This window comes from Gracilinanus agilis, chromosome 3, assembly GCF_016433145.1.
Source record: "Gracilinanus agilis isolate LMUSP501 chromosome 3, AgileGrace, whole genome shotgun sequence".
Taxonomy (NCBI): Eukaryota; Metazoa; Chordata; class Mammalia; order Didelphimorphia; family Didelphidae; genus Gracilinanus; species Gracilinanus agilis.
Window position 1 is genome coordinate 416690481 of NC_058132.1, and position 10942 is coordinate 416701422.

The following is a 10942-nucleotide window of genomic DNA, read 5'->3' on the forward strand; positions in this document are numbered from 1 at the left end:
AATAGATAATAAAACTATATTAGTGGAAAACCTGAATCTTCCACTTTTAAATCTAGATAAATCAAAACAAAAAATAAATAAGAAAGATATAAGAAATGTGAATGAAATCTTAGAAAAAATTAAAGTTAATAGGTATGTGGAGAAAATTAAATAGGGACAAAAAAGGAATACACCTTCTTTTCAGCAACACATGGTACATTCACAAAAATTGACCATGTACTAGAAAATAAAAACATGGCAAACAAGTGCAAAAGAGTAGAAATAATAAATGCAACCTTTTCAGATCATAATGCAATAAAAATAATAATTGGATCCAAAAAAAAACTAAATGGAAAATAAATAATATGATTCTACAAAATCAGTTAAAGAACAAATCATAAAAACAATTAATAATTTCATTGAAAAGAATGACAATGATGAGACATCCTATCAAAATTTGTGGGATGCAGCTAAAGCAGTACTCAGGGGGAAATGTATATCCTTGAGTGCATATATCAACAAATTAGGGAGGCAGAGGTCAATGAGTTGGGCATGCAAATTAAAAAACTAGAAAATGAACAAATTTAAAATCCTCAGATAAAAACTAAATTAGAAATCCTAAAAATTAAAGAAGAAATTAATAAAAGTGAAAGTGAATGAACTATTGAATTAATAAATAGGGCTAGAAGCTGGTACTTAAAAAAACAAATAAAATGGACAAAGTACAGGTTCATCTAATAAAAAAAAAGAAAGAAGAAAACCAAATTAACAGTATCCAAAGATGAAAAGGGAGACCTCACCTCTAATGAAGAGGAAATTAAGGCAATCATTAAAAATATTTTGCCCAATTACATGGCAATAAATACAGGAACCTAAATGATATGGATGAATATTTATAAAAATATAATTTGCCTAGATTAACAGAAGAAGAAATAGAATACTTAAATGATTCCATATCAGAAAAAGAAATTGAACAAGCCATCAAAGAATTCCCTAATAAAAAATCCCCAGGGCCAGATGGATTCACAAGTGAATTCTATTAAACACTTAAAGAACAACTAATTCCAATACTATACAAACTATTTGGCATAATAAGCAAAGAAGGAGTTCTACCAAACTCCTTTTATGCCACAAATATGGTACTGATCCCAAAGCCAGGTAGATCAAAAACAGAAAGAAAACTACAGACCAATCTCCTTAATGAAATCAGATGCAAAAATCTTAAATCGAGTACTAGCAAAAAGACTCCAGCAAGTGATCACAAGGGTTATTCATTATGATCAGGTGGGATTTATACCAGGAATGCAAAGATGTTTCAATATTAGGAAAACATCCACATAATTGACCATATTGACAGGCAAACCAACAAAAATCACATTATCTCAATAGATGCAGGAAAAGCCTTTGACAAAATACAACACTCATTCTTATTGAAAACACTAGAAAATATAGGAATAGAAGGGCCTTTCCTAAAAACAATAAACAGTATATATCTAAAACCATCAGCAAGCATCATCTGCAATGGGGACAAATTAGAAGCCTTCCCAATAAGATTGGGAGTGAAAAAAAGGATGTCCATTATCACCTCTATTGTTTAACATGGTACTTAGAAACACTAGAAGTAACAATTAGAGAAGAAAAAGAAGTGGAAGGTATTAAAATAGCAATGAGGAGACCAAGCCATCACTCTTTGCAGTTGATATGATGGTCTATTTAAAGAATCCTAGAGAATCAACTAAGAAGCTAGTAGAAATAATCAATAACTTTAGCAAAATTGCAGGATACAAAATAAACCCATATAAATCATCAGCATTTCTATATATTTCCAACACATACCGGCAGCAAGAGTTAGAAAGAGAAATTCCATTTAAAATCACCCAAGACCAGTGTTGGGCAAACTTTTTAAAGAGGGGACCAAAAGAAAGGAAATGCTCATCTGTCAATCTGTTTCTAAAGCAACTCTTTCAAAGTTTCATAGTATTGTATCCTACTCATTGTATTCATCAGATTAGGAATAATGTCTTATGGCTGGATAGAACATTTCAGGGGGCTGCATCTGGCCTGAGGGCTGTAGTTTGTGCATCACTGCCCTAGACAATATAAAATACTTAGGAAGCTATTTGCCAAGACAAACACAGGAATTATATGAACACAACTACAAAACACTTACCACACAATTAAAACTAGATCTAAACAATTGGAAAAACATTAATTACTAATGGGTAGGACGAGCTAACATAATAAAAATGACATTCCTACCCAAATTAATTTACTTATTCAGTGCCATACCTATCAAAAAACCAAGAAACTTTTTTACCAAATAAGAAAAAACTAAAACAAAATTCATTTGGAAGAACAAAAGATCAAGAATATCAAGGGAAATAATGAAAAAAAAATGTGAAGAATGGAAGCCTAGCAGTACCAGATCTAAAACTGTACTATAAAGCAGTGGTCATCAAAACAATATGATACTGGTTAAGGGAAAGAAGGGAGGATCAATGGAATAGACTTGGGGTAAGTGATGTCAGCAAGACAGCATATGATAAACCCAAAGAACTGAGCTTTGGGGACAAAAATCCACTATTTGATAAAAACTGCTGGGAAAAAAGGAAAACAGTATGGGAGAGATTAGGTTTAGATCAACATCTCACATCCTGCACCAAGATAAATTCAGAATGGGTGTATGACTTGACTAAAAAGAAGAAAACTATAAGTAAATCAGGTGAATACAGAATAGTATACCTGTCAGATCTTTGGGAAAGGAAAGGAAATAATTTTGGTTACGTTAAATTAAATGGTTTTTGTACAAACAAAACCAATGCAAACAAAATTAGAAGGGAAGCAACAAACTGGGAAAAAATCTTTATAACAAAATCCTCTGACATAGGTCTAATTATAAGGACTAATTATGAGTATTATAAATAAAAATAAATTATAAGGTCTAAATATAAAGGTCAAATATATAAGGAACTAAATCAATTGTACAAAAAATCAAGCCACTCTCCAATTGATAAATGGGCAGGGGACATGAATAGGCAATTTTCAGATAAAGAAATCAGAACTATCAATAAGCACATGAAAAAGTGTTCTAAATCTCTTATAATTAGAGAAATGCAAATCAAAACAACTATGAGGTACCATTTCACACCTAGCCGATTGGCTAACATGACAGCAAAGGAAAGTAATAAATGTTGGATGGGATGTGACAAAATAGGGACATTAATGCATTGCTGGTGGAGTTGTGAATTGATTCAACTGTTCTGGATGGTAATTTGGAACTATGCCCAAAGGGCGCTAAAAGACTGCCTGCCCTTTGATCCAGCCATACCACTGCTGGGTTTATACCTCCAAAGAGATCATAAGGAAAAAGACTTCTACAGAAATATTTATAGCTGCACTCTTTGTGGTGGCAAAAAAATGGAAAATGAGGGGATCCCCTTTGGTTGTGGAATGGCTAAACAAATTTTGGTATGTGGTGGTGATGGAATACTATTGTGCTAAAAGGAATAATGAACTGGAGGAATTCCATGTGAACTGGAATGACCTCCAGGAATTGATGCAGAGCAAAAGAAGGAGAACCAGGAGAACATTATACACTGAGACAGATACACTGTGCCACAATTGAATGTAATGCACTTTTCTACTAGCAGCAATGCAATCATCCAAGATATTTCTGAGGGACCCATGAGAAAGAACACTATCAACATCTAGAGAAAAAACTGGGAGCAGAAACATAGAAGAAAAACAACTGCTTGATCACATGGGTTGATGAGGATATGATTGGAAATGTAGACTCTAGATGATCACCCTAGTGCAACTATCAATAATATGGAAATAGGTCTAGATCAATGACACATGTAAAATCCAGTGGAATTGCGTGTTGGCTAAGGGAGGGTGAGAACATTAATCATGTAACCATGGAAAAATGTTCTTAATTAATCAATAAAAATATTTTTTAAAAAAATGAACCCTATAGCAATGGAAATTTTTCCATGTTCAGTTGTGTCACTCTATTATCCCTGTAATGCAAGGTGGCTAACAGAAACTTTTTGCTTCTGTAATTTCTAACAGTCACAAAAAGTCAGTTAGAAGTCTTAGAATCTTCAGAAAGTCAGTTGGAACTTGAAGCTATAAATAGAGGTGAAGTTCCAACTGACGGGGCTTTTGCCTTCTGGCTTTCACTGTGGCTGGAGGCCTTGGCTTTGGCTTAGCCTGTTGGCTTCGGCCTTTCAGCTTGGCTTTGGCCTAATTGCTTCGGCCTTGGCCTGTGCTTATTTTGTCTTGGGGAAATTTAGACCTATCTCATTTCTCTGGACCTCTCCCTGATCTCTCCATCCACATCCCTCCCCTTCCCCTGAATTTCCTTTGTGCCCTGGGTGGAAGGGAGGGCTTGGTGATTGGACATTGTGGGTTTAGTTTCTATAGACAAGTAGAGTATCCTCAAATAGGTTACCCCTAGTTTTAGTGATTTGATAAAGTCAAATCTTCCTGACTGGGAGAGCAAGCTCTCTCAGTCTAAACCTCTCTGTGACCCATTCCCCACCATTGCCCCTCTCCCTAGCAGCAGTTAGAAAACCCTGAACCTCTTTCCCTCTGATTAACCTGAGATTAATAAATCCTTTTGTTACCTACTCGAAGCCTCTGGTGAATCATTACATCGAACATTAAGGCAAGGGCTAAAGAGAGAAGGAATCATTTTCTTTTATTTCTTGAGGAGAACTGCAGGCATCCATCTTGGGAGGAAGTACCTACTCAAGACTTTCTGCAGCCATCATTTTGACTGGCAGGGAGGAGCCCTTTTGACTCCTCCCTGAGGGACTTTAGAAATTAACAAGAGAAAATCCACCCAAACCTAAACATTTCTGACTGGCCCAAACTCCTTTACATCATAGGGATACTTTCTCTGCTTTAAGGGTCCAGCCTATTTCCCCAATATCCTTTGTCTCTAGTCTCTGTGAATAAACCTGTTTGAGTTGCCCTCTCCTACATACCCCATTTCCCTTATCTCATATATACCTTCCCTTACCTTCCTTCCTCCCCCAATCACCTTATAATCATCTATATTCCCTTAATCCTTCCTCACACCCAAATTGCATTCAAGACCCACACAGATTACCTTACTTTTTATAACATCCCATCTAGGATTTTCTTGTCAAAGATACAGGAATGGTTCTCCATTTCCTTCTCCAAATCACTTTACAGATGAAGAAACTAAGGCAAACAGGGTTAAATGAGTTACCCAGGGTCACACAGCTATTAAGTATCTGAGGTCAGATTTGAATTCAGGTCTTTTGGCCTCTAGGACTAGCACTCTATTCACTTGTCCACCTCACTCTCTGTGGCTAGCAACCAGTAAACTTAGATTACAAGGTTTTCAATGGTCAAAAGGGATCTCAGAACCACTAGGATTCCTGGTAATGGATTAGGAATTGAGGTTTCAGCTTCTCCTTAAGGTGACAGAAATGTCTGCAGAAAGCCTGGTTGCAAAAAAAGAAATGTAAGAACAAAGAAAGAGAACTCTGTATCTGACTCAAGCAATAGCTTTTTTGCTGGTATTAGTGAGATTCATGAGCTTCTTGATTACAGATTAACAGGTCTTGGAAATCTTGGAAGTTTCCCTCTTGCTAGCCTAGTCAAAAGGCAAGAGTTTAAAAGGTAGGGCTCTTTTTAAGAACTAACACTGGTTAGTAGGAAATTAGGAAGAAGGAAAGGTCCCACCTCTTTTCCTCAATTTTCCTTTGGTTTGACAGTCTAGAAATAGGTAGTGGTAATAAAACAAACTAGAAGATGCTGATGAAGAGGATCCCAGGAATGGAAGGTACATCACCTTTAGGACAGGTTGCAGTAGAACCCCCCAAAATATCTCTGAGGAAAAGAGAAAGGAACTGGCTAAAACCAATGCTAGAATGAAAATTTCCAGCCCCCAACTTTTTCACCCCTTTCATCTTCGAAGGTAGGGAAGAAGACACACTCCATACATACACCTTCTGTCCTCATCTCTTTCCCTTAAAATCAAGCAAAAAAGAAAAAGAATGGAGCATATCCCCATACTGGCTCCTCTCCCAATTAACTACCAGCTATATACCTGAGTAATTACCTAATAACTAAATAGGAGAACTAGACTTTTTTTTAGTCTCCTTAATACTAGAGCCAAAATGACTTTAGTACCAGGATGTCCACATGCAAGAAGCAAGGGAATTCCCCTCAGAAGCTTCATCTCAAGTCCCACCTCATGGGACACACAAGTGACTGTCAGAACTGTAATGGTACTATTCCAGATTACCACATGTGTAGTGTAGTAGCAATTTCCACTAACAAGGGCAAACTAATTGGAAAACCAAACCCAATCCAGAATAGGCATATCCCTGTAGGCTCAAGTAGCTGCCAACCTGAGAAACCTATGGTAATGCAGAATAGTGTTGTGGCTAGTCAGCTTATATCAGCTTGGAAAAGCCCATTGTTAATTTTTTTGTGTGATTGTTTACACCTTGGAAATGGGTAAATTCTACGAATCAGGCTTGACTTGGTGTTTCATTGATTGTCTAGACTTAAGAAAGTAATGGAGAAAATGTTAATAATACAGAATAAACTTAAAAGTTGTGTCATATGTACTTTGGGGGGTAGGGGAGAGCCATCTAGACATATGCCAGCATTCCCTTATTAAACATGACTTTTATATCTGCTCATAGAAAGTTACCCTTTCCTGAAGAATCCAAATGGAATGATATGGCTGATAAAGCCTGCACCTGACAAATCCCCTCTGTAGCACAAGGGATCTATACCTGAACCAGTCATGAAAATGAATACACTGTGCAAGACTGAAGCTCTAAGAGATGATTCCATCTTACCCAAAAAGAAGAAAAGAAATTGAGGATAAAGGTACCGCAATTAATACCCAATGAAAGCCTCACATATTTAATCCTACCTCAAATGATCTATGGCATCAGTACAACTGGGCCTTTGATTAGGAAAGTACTATTTAAAGTGTCCTAAATTCAGAGAAGTTTTATAGGCTCTGGGAAACCATTGAGTAATATTTAGCCCCAGTGAGGGGCTATTCTGCAAAGCTTTTCCTCAGACCTCTGAAAATTCAGAAGAATAAAAGAAGTATATATTTCCAACATGTGATATTTTCTAGGTCAAGATAAGAAATATGAAATACTTAATATGCATTATCTCATTTGCTGCCCACAACCAATCTTGGAGGTAGTTACTGCAAGCATTATTATTCTTCAGAGATGGAAACTAAGGTTTAGAGAGGTTATGGTTAGTTGAATAGTTATAGAGCTAGCAAAAGTCAAAGGCAGGATTTGAACATCTACCATTCCTGTCTCTAAGTCCAGTGAACTTTCCATGATTCTATACTTTAGAAAACAACTGAAAGAGAATTACAGTATTTAAGGTGTTATTCATGAGAATTGGGATGAAGATGAAGACCAGCAAAGCCACAGAAGGATAGTAGGATTAAACATGGGAGACTTTCATTGTATATTAATGGTGGCACCTTTATTTAAGTGAATTCAAAGCTATAAGAGGAGTTTAGACTGACTTTAATCTTCAAATACAGTCTTCAGACCTTATCTTTTTTAATTTCTCTACAATACTTGCCACTATGGATTCTCCTTGATACTTTCTCTTCCTTGTCTTAAACTCTTCACTGTCTTAATCCTTTAGCTGCTTTTCTCCCTTCTCAATGCCTTAAAATGAATATTTTTCCAAAGTTTTACTCTTAGCTGACTTTTAAGAGATGGCGGCATAGAGTTCTTGACTTAAAGTTAGGAAACCTTGGTTCAAACCTTGCCTCTAACTACATGATAATGGTCACACACTTCACTTAATTTCTTAGAATCTCAGTTTCCTAACTTGTAAAATCAATATAATAATATTCTACTTACCTTACAGGGTTGTTATAAGGAAAGAATTTTAAGAAACTAAATAGTCTATATGAATGTGAGCTAGTATTATTCTTTCTCAGCAATCTCATTTACTTCCAAAGCTTCAACTATTACTTATATAGGATGATTTTAATCTATATGTCTAGTCTTGAAACCTTTTCAAATCTCCACACCTGAATTTTTTTCCTTTTGTTAATGTTTTTTCCCAGCTTACATGAAGATGCAGTTATAATGCATTTTCTTTTTTTACATTAATATATCAGTGGCATCTCAAATTCAACATTTCAGGAACAATGATTATCTCCAGCACCCTCCCCCTGAAAAATCCCACCATTTCTCATTTTTGCCTCACTATTTTTGTTATTTGCACCAATTATCTAGTTTCCCATGGCCTTAAGTCAGTGTTATCTTCAGCTCTTTTTCCTCTTCCCTCAATTCATCCTACATAAGCTTTAGAGCTGGAAAATAATCTCAAAGTTAGCTATTTTCCTGGCTGTAAATTCCCTGTCTCAATGAAATCACTGGTCTGGTAAAATAAAACTATCAATCAATAAGTAAATCAGTTAATGAATCCAGAATCAGCTGCAAATTCAAAGTTATCATCACACTGGTACATCTGGAGACACCACGTCATTTGGTTTCCCAAGATGTCCCCTCTTCCTCTCCCAGCTACATTTTTATATGCCCTAATAATAATACACATTCTTATAGAAGGCCTTGTTTATAAGATCCTTCAGTTTTAATGGTCCATTCTTCCTCTAGCTGATCTTGTCATTATAGTCTAGTGAAAAAGGAAAACCTTTTTGCTGCCTAAAATGATGCAATTTCCAAGCAAAAAGGAGCTACAAAATCACATAGTCCAACTGTCTCATTTTACAAGAGAAGAAACAAAGGCCAGGGAGGTATTTGTCCTACCTTTGTAAGGTAGTCCCTTGATTACCTGTCCGGTTCTTTGTACACTTTAGTTAGGAGATGATTCTAAGGACAAATTGTACTTTCAGGTACTATCATTCTGTTGTGATCCTGAATTGATTTTTCTTCTCTCTTCCTACATATCTATATCTTCTACATGCATCTTGTTCTAATACCCCCATCCCTTACCTAAGACTGGTTCTTATAGCCCAGGTAGTCTTAGAATGGAATCTCTCAGGAAGAGTGGCTTCGTCTTAGCTATTATCAAAGCCCACTTCCCTTCTAGCAGAGTTAAACCTCACTGACTTGTTGGAGTTTGAAACACACTTGCCTGTATTTCCTTTTAATTAAAAGACAAAAGTGAGAAGAGAGGCCTCTTGCCCACGTGGAGTAGGAAAGTACATAATGCTCATTAAAGAAAATTGAAAAAATGCTTTGGGAAAGAGGGGGGAAACACCAGTCCCCAGGACTCTGGGCTTTTTCTACATTTCTTTTAAAAACATTTCCCTCCCTCCCCCCAAGCTTTAAGTTACGAGAAAAACAGACAGGAAGGGGGGAAAGCAGTGGGGTTCACAGAAAAGGCGAACCGTTGGTTATGAGTCACCTTCTGCTGGCTTATAAAAAGGGTCTTAAATTAGTAGGAACTGGCTTCCTGAGCGCAGCGTGGCCTGCCACGCTGCTGGCCAGAGAGATTGCCCAGCTTGCTTGCAGCAGTAACGGCTGGTAATAGCTGTCCCTTTGATTTACTTTTAGGTCTCTTCTTTTCTTTAGAAAACACACGCACGCACGCGCGCGCGCGTACACACACGCACACAACGCATGCATCCATGCATGCGCGCCAACCGAGGAAGTCTATGGTCTCGGTAAGAAGCACTAGGTTTCGTCCAACTCGTTGGGAAGGAAGAAACGTTACTTGGGAAGCAGGTAGGTTTTTTATCTTTCTTTCTCCCTTTCTTTCTTTTATTCTCTTCTTTCCTCCTTCTTGATGAAAATGTGCAATACAGAAAAAGCAGAATCATATTAAGGAAAAGAGGATTTCTTAGAGCTGCAATAAGAGATTTAGCGGCCCTGAAATATATAAAGATGCCGAGAGATATCTCTCCAACCAAGTGGTTGGTGGGTTTTATGCATGCAGTCAGGTTATCCCAAACTGAAATGATTTTTGCTCTCCAGAGCCTATGTTCAGGCTAACCTTCCTCCCCTTTAAAAAAGCCGTACCGCCACCCACCCCCCAAGCCCCACACCCCACCACGTGCACTGTCAGGCAAACTCACTGTGGAATTGGCAGCCCCAAACTTCTGGTCCTTGTGCTAAAACCATTAAGCATCCCTCCTCTCCAGGAGGACCAAAGTGAGAGGAGTCGTTTTAAACACAATTGTGCTGCCTTTATGTGAGTATAGAGCACTGCAGTTATCAGACTTCTTCTATGTATTCATTAGTTTTACCGAACTAATTTTTTTCCTTTTTTTAATTACTTACATAAGCCAGCTCTCTAGAAATGAAAAGAATATACTGGAAATATAAAGGAAAAATGTAAAAATTTATTTTAAAAATCTTACAGCAGTAATTCAAGAACAGCAAAGTTGTATAGAGATTTGTTTGGGAAGCTTTTATTATTTTTTTTTTAGATGTAGTTGATGAGGAAGAAGGGAGGGAAGATATGGGAGGTTGTATATTAAAGGGCTTTGGCTTAGCTGAATGTATATTAATTATTAAGGATAAGATTTATGCACCAGCAAAAACAACACCCAACATATTGGTTTTTAACTTTATGGACAGTAAAGCTGCACAGCTTAGGGAATAGAGGTTTTGTTCTCAGAATCAGAAAGTCAGAGGTTCAAGGAATGTGCAGGCACATATTGGCTATTAGAGATTTCATCATTGGGACTTAACCTAGACCAATAAAATCACATTTGTAGCAGTCAGATTAGAATGGGCAAGTAAAAGAACCTTACAGATAGTTTGGAGACAACCAGATCCACTCAATATGGATTCCCTAGAAATAAAGCAGTATAGTGCCCTAGAAAAAAAATGCTGAATTTGGTTCCAGATAACTTGGGTTCAAATGTGAGTCTTTACTGGTTATATGTGTGAATTTGGGCAAGCCAAGACTTTCCTGGATCTCAGTTTCATCTGTAAACAAGTTTCATTTCTTT